Here is a 13,101-nt window from a genome sequence, read left to right as displayed (position 1 = left end):
CGGCAGGGTTTACTCAGCACCGATTAGCCACAGCCATGCGCACTGTCTGTGCCTGCACGGTGGCCTCAGTCAGCCTGGGATTTGGGGTGCCCGCTTCCATGCTGGTCTCATGGCAGGTGTGGCCTTGTTAGCCGTTATCTGGCGGGTAGGGAAAGCGCCTCTCATTTCAGGAATGAGGGAATCAAGCTCAGAGAGGGTAAGAGGCTTGCCCACTGATGCCCACCTGGGAAGATACAGGGTCAGGAGGGTGAGATGGTAATAGCTATCACTCTCCGAGGAGCCGTTATATGTCTGGTGTTGTGTTAGCTCTTTAGAGAAAAATTCTCATATTTAATCCCCACAACGATCCTGTCTGGGAAGTAGCATTAACTCTAGTTTATAGAAGGTGTCTCGGGGACCCAGAGAAGCTAAGACTGACCGTAAAGCCAGAGCTGACAACTGGCAGCATCTACCCAGGACCCAGGTATACCGACGGAGCTGGAGTCCTTCCCGCTTCACACACACATCACTGCTCTGCATTGTAACACTACTCCCTGAGGGCCCAAGGACAAAGGGTAACCACAGACTTGACCATAGTTCTTGGGACTGAGACCCAAGAAGCCTATATCCCATCCCAGCCTCACCGGGGGCTTGCCATGGTCTGAGCAAGTTGGTTGACCCGATGAGAAAGATCTCCCTTTCCTTGGAAGAAGTATGTGTTAATTTCACTTATTTTTTAAAAATGTGTTGGGGCACCTGGGTGGCTCAGTCAGTTAAGCGTCTGACTTCAGCTCAGGTCATGATCTCACAGTTTGTGAGTCCAAGCCCCACATGGGGCTGTATGCTGACAGGTCAGAGCCTGGAGCCTGCTTCGGATTCTGTCTCCCTTCCTCTCTGGCCCCTCCCCCACTCGCACTCTGTCTCTCTCTCTCTCAAAAATAAATAAATATTAAAAAATGTTAAAAAATGTGTTTATGTATGTTTGTGTTTTTTTAAGATTTTATTTTCATTTATTTATTTGTTTGTTTATCGAGAGAAAGAGAGTACGAGAGAGAGCAGGGGAGGGGCAGAGAGGGGAAGAGAAAGAATCCCACGCAGGTTCTGCACTGCCAGGACCAAGCCTGACGCAGGGCTCAAACTCACGAACCGTGACGCAGTGACCTGAGCCAAAGTCGGATACTTAACCAGATGAGCCCCCCAGGCGCCCCAAAGATTTTATTTTTCAGTAATCGCTGCACTCAACATGGGAGCCCGAACCTACAGCCCTGAGGTCAAGAGTCACATGCTCTACTGACTGAGCCAGCCAGGCACCTCAGTATAGCCATTAATTTTATAATACCCAATAAAACTCCAACCAATCAAGTAAGACAGCAAGTTCCCCTGCCCAGGAGAATGATGTCACCCTGTAAAGACATTAAGGGGAACGGTTGTGGGGCGGGGGCAGATTTCTGTTCCTTTCGCCTGAAGCCTGGTTATGGGCAGTTGTACAATTTTCTACTTGGGAGAAGTTTTTGTTGCTCGGCAGACTTTGGTCTCTGGGAGGGCTGGCTGACCCAGGCGGGATACAAAAGACAGGGTGCTAACAAAAAGTGTCTCCAGGAACCTGTACTGAACGGGCACAGCTCCATTTGCAGGCATGCTCTGGGACAGGCAAGGTGGGTGCAGGGGAGCGGGAGACACAGGCTTCCAGTCACGGAATGAGTAAGTCACGGGGATCAAAGGCACTGCTCAGGGAACACAGCCAGTGTTATTGTAACAGTGTCAGATGGTGACAGATGGTCGCTACACCTGTAGCGAGAGCCCCCGGTGCAACGTATCGACTTGTTGAATCACGATGCAGTACACCTGCAACTAATGGAACATTGTGTGTCAGCTCTACTCACACAAAGAGAAAATTAATGTTCAGGAAACAAGTAAATAAAACAAAATCAAACCTCATCAGTGCTAGTCGCGCCGCGGTTCACAGACCGGGGGAGCAGGGCATCTTGGCAGTATTCCGCGCAGCCCTCCTGGGAGGAAAGACCTTCACGCAGGGGAAGCTGGCAGTGACAGGTGGGTATTTGCAGCGCGGGGACAGAGGTGGAAATGATGGCTAAGAAGCAGGGCCGCCTGAAGCTGTTGTTCACTGTGATTTACTCCACTGCCATCTCTCGGCAGGAGCCTGCTGGCAGGAGGCCACCCGGGCAGGCAGCGCTTTCTCTGGCAGCGTCTCTCCCCCGCTGATCCTCTGCTAACTCTCGGGCTGGGTGATTGAGCCAGCGCTTCCAGCTCCGGGGATTACGATGAGATACGGGGCTTCTATTCCCCATCACTTTGCTTCGGGGACGTGTCACACTCAAAACCTGGCCTGGTATCTGCACAATCCCCTTTGTGGCAAGTAGGAGTCAACGTCACAGGGGACGGGGGGGGGGGGTCTCAAACCAGAGGCAGAGCACTGATGCGCTGCCCCGGTCCCCCACTTGCTACCTCATTTCATCCGCCGGCCCCCCAGGAGGCAGGCACGCCCCATGTTACAGGAAGAACCGAGATTCACACCGTTTGTACGTTCAAAGTCACTCAGCCGGTGAGCGGGAGAGCTGGCATCTGAAATGAGACCTCCGTGACTGTCCGAAGCCTGGTCTCGGTGACCTCCAAGCCCACGGTCTCTCCCCCTCCTCACCACAGAGCAGGAGGAAAGGCGCGGGCACCTAGAAAGAAAGGCTCCCCAGCATGAGTCAAGGGCTGCGAGGTTGGTACACTTTTTCCATCGGTCCTGTGGATGCACAATCTTATCTCGCCAGGGAAGGAGTACTATCCCCATTTTACAGATGAGGAAACTGGGGGTCAGAAGAACCGAGCCCAAGGTCACAGAGCCAGGTTCAGGTGTCTAAAGATCTGCCAAACTCAAGATGCCTGGTCTCCCTCGACCAGAGCCGACTTTGGAAGTCCCCATTACAGTGAGATGATAAAAGAGCTTGGTGAACAACTCCACAAACAGCTGTTCAAGTGTCTCTTCACGAGGCTCCACTTTTTCCACACTATCCTTGCAGAATCCGTCCCCTCGGCATCCCCACACACAGAGAATCTGGAAAACTGCAGCCGTGAATAAGCAACAGCCTCCCTCCACATCGTTTACTCGGCTTCCCGCGGAGAGGCGTGAAATGAGGCCACTCCTCTGGCCTGATGGGATTTTCCAGGTGCATGTCCTTTGGTTAAACAGAAAGCAGGCCCTCAGTCATAAACAGCTGGTTGCTGAATGAATGACAGATGTATTGTTGGTGTCCACACTTATGGAGGTCGATTACCACGGGGGTGCCACGCAAGCGAGGCCACTTAAAACCCCGTCTAGACAACAACCATCCTGTACCTGAGGACAAGCCCAGGTGTTGAAAAGGGCAGGAGGGGGCTCTGGCTCAGCAGGGCTCCTCATAGGGAGGGACAGCTCCTTCTCTCCCCCTTCTGAGGTAAAGAACATTTGTGTCTCATGTATGACACAAAGCCCTCGCTCTGGGCAAGTCCTGTCATCTGTATGTGCTGGCCGGACTGAGGGGAGAGAAACCCCACTCCCTCTACCTCTGGCAGCATCAGAGACTGTGTTCCTGGTCCCTACGTGGCTCTCTTCCTGTCTCAGCTCCAGATGTCCTGTCTCCCTGCCCTCTCGGCCTTTGGGGTTCGAGAACTTGTGGACTTCACTAACAGGCCCTGGGCACCGTGGATCGGTACGTAAATAACAGTTAGAGGCTGGTGGAATTTTCTTCTCAGGGGTTGGTGTGGACTTCACATCTAGCCAGGGGCCATAACATTTTCCTCCTCCATCATACATAGTGTTCAGACTTGTGTGTGGAGTTGAATTGTTCCTATCATACCTACAACCCAAGATATCCCATGTTTAAAAAAAATTTTTTTAACGTTTACTTACTTTTGAGGTCAGGGGGAGGGACAGACAGAGAGGAAGACAGAGGATCCGAAGCAGACTCTGTGCTGACCGCACAGGCTGGAACTCACAAACCATGAGATCATGACCCGAGCCGAAGTCGGACGCCTAACCAACTGAGCCACCCAGGTGCCCCCAAGATATTCCAGTTTTTAAATCCACAACAGCTTTGTGGAAACCATCTGAGCTTGTCTGTGTCACATCAGAACAGTACAAACGTTTGTACCTTGGGACCACTAAATGGGGTAGGAGACAGGCACATTAGTTTCCCCGTGAAACTTGAACAGTGTCCGCTACAAGAAACAGGGTAGGGGGGCACAGAGAACTTTTTAGATTCAAATATCCCAGAGTGGCTGATCTTTGTAGTCTCTAACTGCAAAGAGTGGTAGAAACGTCCATTTAAAAACCAAAGATATCCTTATTGGTAACAAGATTAGACCCCGTAAAGCGGGATCCAAAAGAACACACCGACACAAGGTACAGGTTTTGAGATCATTTTGTAAGGGGGGCAATTCTTGTTTCCTCAAGCCCTTTATTTTCATAAGCCGGTGAGATGGATGAGAACTAAAAGAGAATGATGTGCTACTAATTCCGTCACGCCTTCAAGAATGTCCCCGAAGAGACAGGTGGCTGTGACCTTGCAGCTGAGCTCTGGCGTTCAGCCACAAAGCGATGACAGAATTCCCATGCAGAGTCCCAAATGCTGGCCAACAGCCTTCATAAATTGTGTTCAACTGCACTGATAAGGAATGACATGTTAATTAAAACAACTGTGAGCTATCATCTTTCCCTTATCAGCTTGGCAAAGATCGAACAGTTTAAGATTTTAGTGAGGAGACAGAAAAACAGAGCGAAGGGTACGTTGTTGGTACCACTTCTTTGGAGGGGTTTTTGGCACAATCTGTCACAACCTGAGTGGGCAGGGTGATGCGTATAATACGATTTCATGGGTGTGAAAACCGTCTCCACAAATGCACAGGAAAAGCTCAGAAGCAGACACACCCCGCGTTAAGAACCACTGCGTCTGGAGAGATGAACCAGAACTCGGGCCATGGCGTAGGGTCTGAAGAAAGGGCTGGAGACATGAATGCAAAGTATTTTCGTTTGTACTTTATACCCAAATCCTGCCTCACCTTTCTACCCCTGAGCCGGTTTTATGTTTATAATTTAAAACATTGAAGAAGTATTTTTTTTGAAAGGAAATCAGTTAAATTGTTTCCCCCCAATTCCGGAGATAAAAAGTAGCCTGAGGGGTTATAGACAAGCAGAAACAAGTCACTAGAGCAGAGAGAAACAAAAAAGGAAGATAGGATGTGATGATGTGATGGTAGTGAGGAGATACTGTTTCTCTCTCTCTCTTTTTTCTTTTTAAGTTTATTTATTTTTTAGAGAGAAAGAGCACAAGCGGGGGAGGGGCAGGGAGAGGAGACACAGAATCCGAAGCAGGCTCCAGGCTCTGAGCTAACAGCACAGAGACCGACGCGGGACTCGAACTCACAAACAGCGAGATCACGACCTGAGCCAAAGCTGGACGCTCAACCGACTGAAGCACCCAGGCGCATCTACTCTGTTTCTCTTTTGGAATACTGTCTTTAACATTACAGAAGTAAACTAACAGAAAATTCAATTAGAGGGAAAAGAAAACCATTTGTCACTATAAACAACTGCAGAACACGTAGCCCGTCAACTGTTAGTATTTCAAGAGCTTTTCTTCCAAGTGTGTGGATATGTACCTGTACGTGTACACATGCATGCACAAAGACACACATTTTAAATGGCCGCATTCATGGGTACATTAAATTAACACTCCACGTTTTGACATGAGAATTCTTTCTGTAATTATGTGGTCTTTATAACCATCATTTTAATAGTTCTACCACATTCCACAGAGCAGGATGTATATCATCCTATGCCTAACCGTAACCTGGTTATTGGATATTTACTTACAATTTCTGATTATTTTGACTAATCCTGGGAGACATATATGTCCTTGAAGATTGCTTTTTCCATACATTAGATACTTCCTTAGAATAAATGATTAGATGTGGGATTACCGAATTTAGAAGGGTGAAAAATTTTATGGCTTTTAAGATATAATTAATTTCCCAAAGAGTTGTATCCATTTACGATGTCACTAGCAATACATCAAAGTGCCAGTTTCACCATGTCCTAGCCAGCATTCGGAGTTAGAAAGACTAAAGCATTTTTATTATTTTAATAGGCAAAAATGGAATTTAATTACAATTTTAATTTAATTTTTGTTTACCAGGGATATTGCACATTGTTTCATGACTTGTTTGGTTTTTGGTCGTCTTCTCCTTTTGTGAATTAGTTTTTGTGATATTTGATGTGGATTTATTTCAAATCAAAGCAAAAACAAATACCTTTGAGGTACCAAGCCGACCAAAAAAGCTGTAATTGGAAAATATAGTAGCAAATCTGCTTTTTTATTCACAGAACTCACTGTGTGAATTTACAGGTTTAAATCAAAGATCTATTTACTGCTAAGGTGGGAACATGTCAGGGACACCTGGGTGACTCAGTCAGTTAAACATCCGATTCTTGATTTTGGGTCATGATCTTATGGTTGGTGAGGTCAAGCCCCACATGGGGCTCTGTGCTGACAGCGTGGAGCTTGGGATTTCCTCTCTCCCTCCCTCTCTGTTCCTCCTCAGCTCATACTCTCTCTCTCTCTCTCTCTCTCTCTCTCTCTCTCTCTCAAAAATAAATAAATAAACATTAAAAATTTTTTTAAAGGTGGGAACATGGCAAAACTCACAAAACTCAGTGACATGCTCCCTAGCCCTTCTAAACAGAAGCTCTTCTAAGAGCACAATCCCTCAAATATAGGAGATGCCCAATAGAGTAGAACCATGTTAATCTTCGTGATAATGACAATTTTAGTTAATTTCAAAAGTTTCTAAGTAATAAGAAAATGAAAATGCTTCTTGCTTGGTAGCTTTTCTTTTTTGGTAGAAATCTGAAACAGGAAGAGATTGGGGTAGGGAGCTGGGCAGTACTATCTCTCCAGTGTGAATTAACAATGACCTAGTAGTTCATCCTTATGTAAGACGGTGAGAGGATTGCTTGTCTCACATGTGCTTCTGCATCAATAAGAATAGCGCCTAGGTGGCTCAGTCGGTTGAGCATCTGACTTTGGCTCAGGTCATGATCCCATGGTTCATGGGTTCAAGCCCCATGTCAGGCTTGGTGCTGACAGCTCAGAGCCGGGAGCCTGCTTCAATTCTGTGTCTCCCTCTCTCTCTGCCCCTCCACCACTCGTGCTCTGTCAGTCTGACTCTCTCTCAGAAGTAAAACATTAAGAAAAATTAAAAAAAAAAAATAGTGATAATAGCTCCTGTTGCTTTCTCTCCTGGAAGTTGACCGATAACAAAGGGCAGAAGGAAATTAATTGATAATAATTGCCAAATGACATTCTTCAGTTTTCAGTCCAGTTGGTGTATTTCAGTGGTCCTCACCCAGAGGCAGCTTTGCTCCCCAAGAGACCCTTGGCAGTATCTGCAGATGTTTTTGATTGTCATGACTAAGGGTGGGGGTGGTGGCTAGTGGCTGGTGGATGGAGACCAGGGGTACTGCTAAACATCCTGCAAGGAACAAGGTGGCCCCCACAACAAAGAATGATCTGGTCTAAAATGTCAGTAGCTCTGAGTTGGAGAAGCCCTTTTAGATCTAACATCCCCTAAAGTTTTAGTGTTCAGATGTATCAAATGCTACTTTAAGCCTCTGATTTGTGTCCTAATTTAACAGTGAGCCTGAATGGATAGGTGTCTAGGTTTTCTTGACATTGAGCACCGGGTCAGTACTGAGCATTACTGATTTTCACCCCGAAGCTCCAGCATGAAGCATGAGCACGTCTTTGACTTGGTGAGTGTAATTTTAATGGTTTACTTGGTAAACGAGACTGGTTGCTTCTAAATCGGATGTGACAGAGACCCCAACTCATTGCTGGTTTTGAGTAACCTTAACGGTTAAACATTAACCATCTCCATCCCTGTTCCTCCAAAGCAGACATTAACCAGAGAGTTGAATATTTCCAACAGACGTTTCAGCTGCTCGGAACACAAATCTTTCATTGCCTGTAGCTCCCTCTGTAGTCTATGCTACGTTTCCTCTCCTAACTATTGCATCATGCATGAATTCAGTGGAGATCATTGCATACCTACTGTGTGCCCCAGTGATCCCACCACCCCCCTATGTGCCTTTCATTGTTCGGTTCCTATGAAATGGAAAACGTACTTCCTTTCAGCTCTACGACACTTTTGTAATGATCAAGTCAAAGCCACCAGCTCAGAGACCCAGTAGATTCTGTGCACTCATTGCCTTGTAGTTAGCAAGTTATTTCTAATAGTCCAGCACAACTTGCTGTCGCCCTGTAGTTCATTGTTCCTTTGCGATAATTCTCTCAGCAAGAAAAACCATTTTCCTTAGATTCAGTGAAGATTAAGGTTTTCGTTCCCTTCACACAATTAAGAAAAGCACCTCCACAAGGCAGGCATTCCCTTCCAGGAAGCATAAATCAGCACATTGCCATCTTCCTCTGAGTGATTCTGAGAAACCATATGCTAGGAGCATTCCTCCAACTTGAAAGGCTGCACGGGCTGTCCTGACTCACCTTTAGAGCTGAGGAAAGAGCCCCATGCAGAACCTGAGCAGAATTCAGCAACGCTGGGGTCCCAGGGGTCCAGGTCTGCATCTGTGGGGCCTCTCTTCACTTTCAGGTCCCCTTCTCTGTCGTACGCTTCTTTCTCTGCTTCCCATTTCAGATTTCTTGCCTGCTGCATAACAGCAACTCCTGGCCTTTGCCTTGGCGAGGGGTGGCTTATCTGCCTTTTCCACTCTCACGGGTGGGTAAAAAGCACACCCCCACCAGCAGCCTTAACAACCTGGAGTGCTCCCCACGGCCGGAAGGGGGCAGCAGACCAATCCCAGGAAGGGTTTGCAAGGCCGGAGGATCGTTACAATGCAGACTGAGGTTATAATTCAGTGCTGGTGATAATTCGTGCTGGAAATACTCCATTCCAATGCCGTAGCTTCAGTTGGTGGTGCACACCTGTCTGGAGAGGCTCTTGTCATTTCTCGCTGTCCCTACATGCCTCGTGGCATGTGAGGAAGGGTCCACCGAACAGGGACGTTTAGTGAAGGGGATGGAGGTCCCGGAAGAGGGGCTGAGCACACGAGAGGCACGGTCGGTGCTTGAGGATTGCCGTGAAGAAAAGAGAGGAAACATTCAGTGTCATTCCAGAGGCTAGATCGGAGAGTGAAATCTGGGGCAGGCAGTGTGTCCAGGATAATAAACGCCTAATTGTCCGCGGTCTGAAGCCGCGACTCCTGGAGGCTGCGTCGCCTGTTACAAGCGTCAGGTAGCAGAAGTCCTCAACTGTTACTTTATACGAGTCTGAGACTCTATGAAAATGCCATTTCATGTCAGATGGCATTAAATGCACCCTCCAGCCCTGGCTTGCTACGTTTTGTGTTGTTGTTTTCGTGGAAAAGGCCCGTCTACAGGGTGCGACCAAGGTGGGAACTCTGCACAAAATACAAGGAGGCATTCCTTTTTAAGGCCAAGTCTGCACTTGCATGGCCCTGAAAATGACATCTCTTCAAACCTTGTGTCCAGTGCCTCCCTAGTTTCAGTCTAGTCCCGGCCCTGCCAGACTCTGGCCCTGAACCCAAGCTGACCACTTCACAGCACACGGGGACCTGCTGGAGCAAAGGGTGGTGTATGGGTGCCCTGGTTCTTCTCTGCAACGCTGGGCCACCCCTCCCCCTGAGCAAGTTGAAGTGGGGTGGTTATGAGCAGGGGGAGCAGAGCCTTGCAACCCCCAGGACCCTCCAGAAGAGACTGGAGCTGGCTGAAGAAGGACAGTAGGCCTTTTTGAACATGTTTCAGCTCAGGAGTCAAAACAGACTAAATTTCAGGTTATGGGGCCGTCCTCCTGGGGGTCAGCGTAGACACACTGTAGGCGCAGCTGTAGACACAGCAGAAGGTCACAGAATATTTGTTCCCAAACCAGACAATATATATTTTAAAAAGTTTTTTCTTAACATTTATTTATTTTTGAGAGACAGAGATAGAACACAAGTCAGGGAGGGGCAGAGAGAGGGAGACACAGAATCTGAAGCAGGCTCCAGGCTCTGAGCTGTCAGCACAGAGCCTGACGTGGGGCTCGAACTCACAGACTGTGAGATCATGACCTGAGCCCAAGTCTGACATTTAACCAACTGAGCCTCCCAGATGCCCCCAGAGACAATATATATTTATATGCAGAAATAGACATGTTTTTAAAAAAGCATGAATCTTTGGAAAGTGATTATGAGATTCGAAGGCTAAATGATAGGAATAAAAAGAATAGTCTTATCACTTAGGAAAACAGGGAATTTAAAACAAGGAATTAGTTGCAAAAGTGGAAGGGCTGAAAAGTCAAACAGAAGTTTTGGGATGGGGGGCGGTGGTAGGCAACTCAGAGATTAGCAACAGACAGTGGAAGCAGCTACTGTGGGAAATGAGTACAAAACCACTGTTAGAAATGCTGCCCAAAGCAAGGCAGGTGCTATTAATGTCCCCATTTCACAGATGAGTAGAGTGAGGCATAGAGAGATTAAGTAACTACCCAAGTTCACGTAGCTCCTGAGTGTGTGTAATGAATTTAAACTCAGGCGATGTGATCCCGAGTCAATCCTCTTGCCCACTACACTTATTGCCATATGAATGAAGGCCCCATGGGGGGAACATTAGTAGAGTTGAGTTAAAAATTAAATTCGGAATGGAAACTTTATTATGCATATTGTCACCAGTAAGCCTTCAGGTGACCTACATAATGAGGCCCTGCTGGTAGAAGTGAATTCAGTCATTCGTTGAACCAGTAGCTCTTACTCCATCCAAGCCAGACACTATGAGTAAAAGGGTTATTTCATAAAATCCAATGTATCCCGTAAGAAATTTTAAGTCAGAAGAGTAATGAGTTAATGAGTGTATCGCTGAGTTTAATTACAAAGGAGTCTGTGACTTAATGAGGGTATGCCTGATTCTCAACAGAAGCCATAGAAATGAAGGGAGGTATTAAAGTTGGCCAAAGACCAAGTTGCATACCACATAAGGAGCAATCAGAGAAACAGTCGACACTGACTCCCCTGTATGTGAACGTTCACCCCCATTTTCCTCCCCAGATTGTGCAGAAGGTTGTCTTTCATTGTGTGTCATTCTCAAACAAATCAGCTCTGGGTAATCATTCTCGTTCTCTTCATGCTTTCCTTGGAGAGCTTTCTATTCTGATGTCACTCTTCTATTTGAGTCACTTTTTCTTTTCTTTTCTTTTTTTTTTTTAAATTTTATTTTGAGCCCCTGATGCAGGGCTCGATCCCATGACCATGAGATCACAACCAGAGCCAAAATAAGGAGTCAGACGCTTAACCAACTGAGCCACTCAGGCACCCCTGAGTCACTTTTTCTAAATTTTCCATCTGTGAACCCCAACGGCTTCCTATCTGGGGAAGCAACTTTTAGGTCCCTCACTTCAACTCCCACCTAAGTCAGAAAACATTTTCAATATACACTTTTATTTTCTCTTTAACTTTTTTCAGCATTCTAATTTTCCTGAAAATAATTTAAAAAATTTTTAATGTTTATTTTTGAGAGAGAGAGACAGAGCGCAAGCAGAGGAGGGGCAGAGAGATAGAGGGAGACACAGAATCCGAAGCAGGCTCCAGGCTCTGAGCTGTCAGCACAGAGCCCAACGTGGGGCTCGAATTCACAGACTGTGAGATCATGACCTGAGCTGAATTCGGACACTTCATCCACTGAGCCACCCAGGCACCCTGCTCCTGAAAATAATTTAAGAAAAAGAGAAGCGGGTTGCCTGAGTCCTGAACTGGCTCAGAGTCAGAAGGAGAATGAAAAGGCAGTCAACCCCTGACCCACACTACAACTGGGATGTACCTTGAGGACATTTCACCAAGTGCAGTAAATAAGACAGTCACCCGAGGACGAACAAACACTGTAGTATTGCACTTACATGAGGTACCCAGAGCGGTCAAGCTCTGAGCCCAAAGGCGGTGCTGGTTGCCAGGAGCTGCAGGGGGACAGGGAAATGGGAGTTATTTTTCGTGGGCACATTTCTGTTGTGCAGGATAGAAAGGTTCTGGAGATGGATGGTGGGGATGGCCGTACAACAGTTTGTCTCATTGTTGTACTTGACGTTACTGAACTCTGCACTTAAAATGGTTAAGATGGTAAATTTTATGTTATGTGTATTTTGCCACAATTTTATAAATAAATAAATGAACAAATAAACTTTGGGGTCTAAGAGGCAAAGAAGAAGGAAAAAAAAAATACAGTCAAACTCCTAAAGTTCAAAGGGCCCTGTGGGACTGGGCAGTTGTCCAAGGTGCTCCAGGAAAATGCTAGGGCGTCCTTGAGCTCCACATTCAGGGCTCCCAGGGGCTCTAGGGAGGGTGTGAGGACAAGACGTCCCTGCAGACTGCTTCTTCACTCCCTGGAAGGTTTCCAGCCTCAATCATTTTACTCAGGTCCAGTTGGAGCCTTGAGGGGAAGGAGTGATAACTTGTCATCATGTACCTTTTCCTGGTTGCCGAGTCCAGGATGGTCTCAACGTCCCCAGGGGTATGTGTCACGATTGGGAAAATGCTCAACCCCACCTCCCAGGGGTTTTCTCTTCCCTCTGCCCCTCCTCTCCCTACCATCAGCTAGCCTTTTGTGGGACCCTGGCCTCCCGTCAGAAACAGCAGCCTTCCCCCTGGCTCCTACCCCAACCCCAGCAGCTGGGTCTCTCTCGTCACCTAGAATTTTGAGACCAAAGACACTGGGTCAGACTCCTTATCTTTCTCACATATTTACTTGTCCAGATTACTTTTTTAAAGGTGATTTAGTTGAGTTTCCCAGGGGGAGAAATCCTCTGTCAATTCTGTTCAAGACTGCATTAAAGTCATAAATAAATTTGGAGAGATCCGGCATCATATGCTTATTTTTTCTGATTATTATCAATTCTAAAATTGTAAGTTGATTCCTTTTTTGTTTAGATAGAAAGTCAAATCATCTGCCAGTAACTATGGCTTTGCCCCTTCCTTTCTAGTATTTATACCTCCTGTTTTATTTCATTGTCTGATGTATTGGCTATCACTCACAAAATGGCAAATGCTTACCCACTTTGTCTTGTCCTTGATTTTAATAA

This window comes from Leopardus geoffroyi, chromosome A1 (assembly GCF_018350155.1).
Source record: "Leopardus geoffroyi isolate Oge1 chromosome A1, O.geoffroyi_Oge1_pat1.0, whole genome shotgun sequence".
Classification (NCBI taxonomy): Eukaryota; Metazoa; Chordata; class Mammalia; order Carnivora; family Felidae; genus Leopardus; species Leopardus geoffroyi.
Note: the sequence above shows the minus strand (reverse complement) of the source record.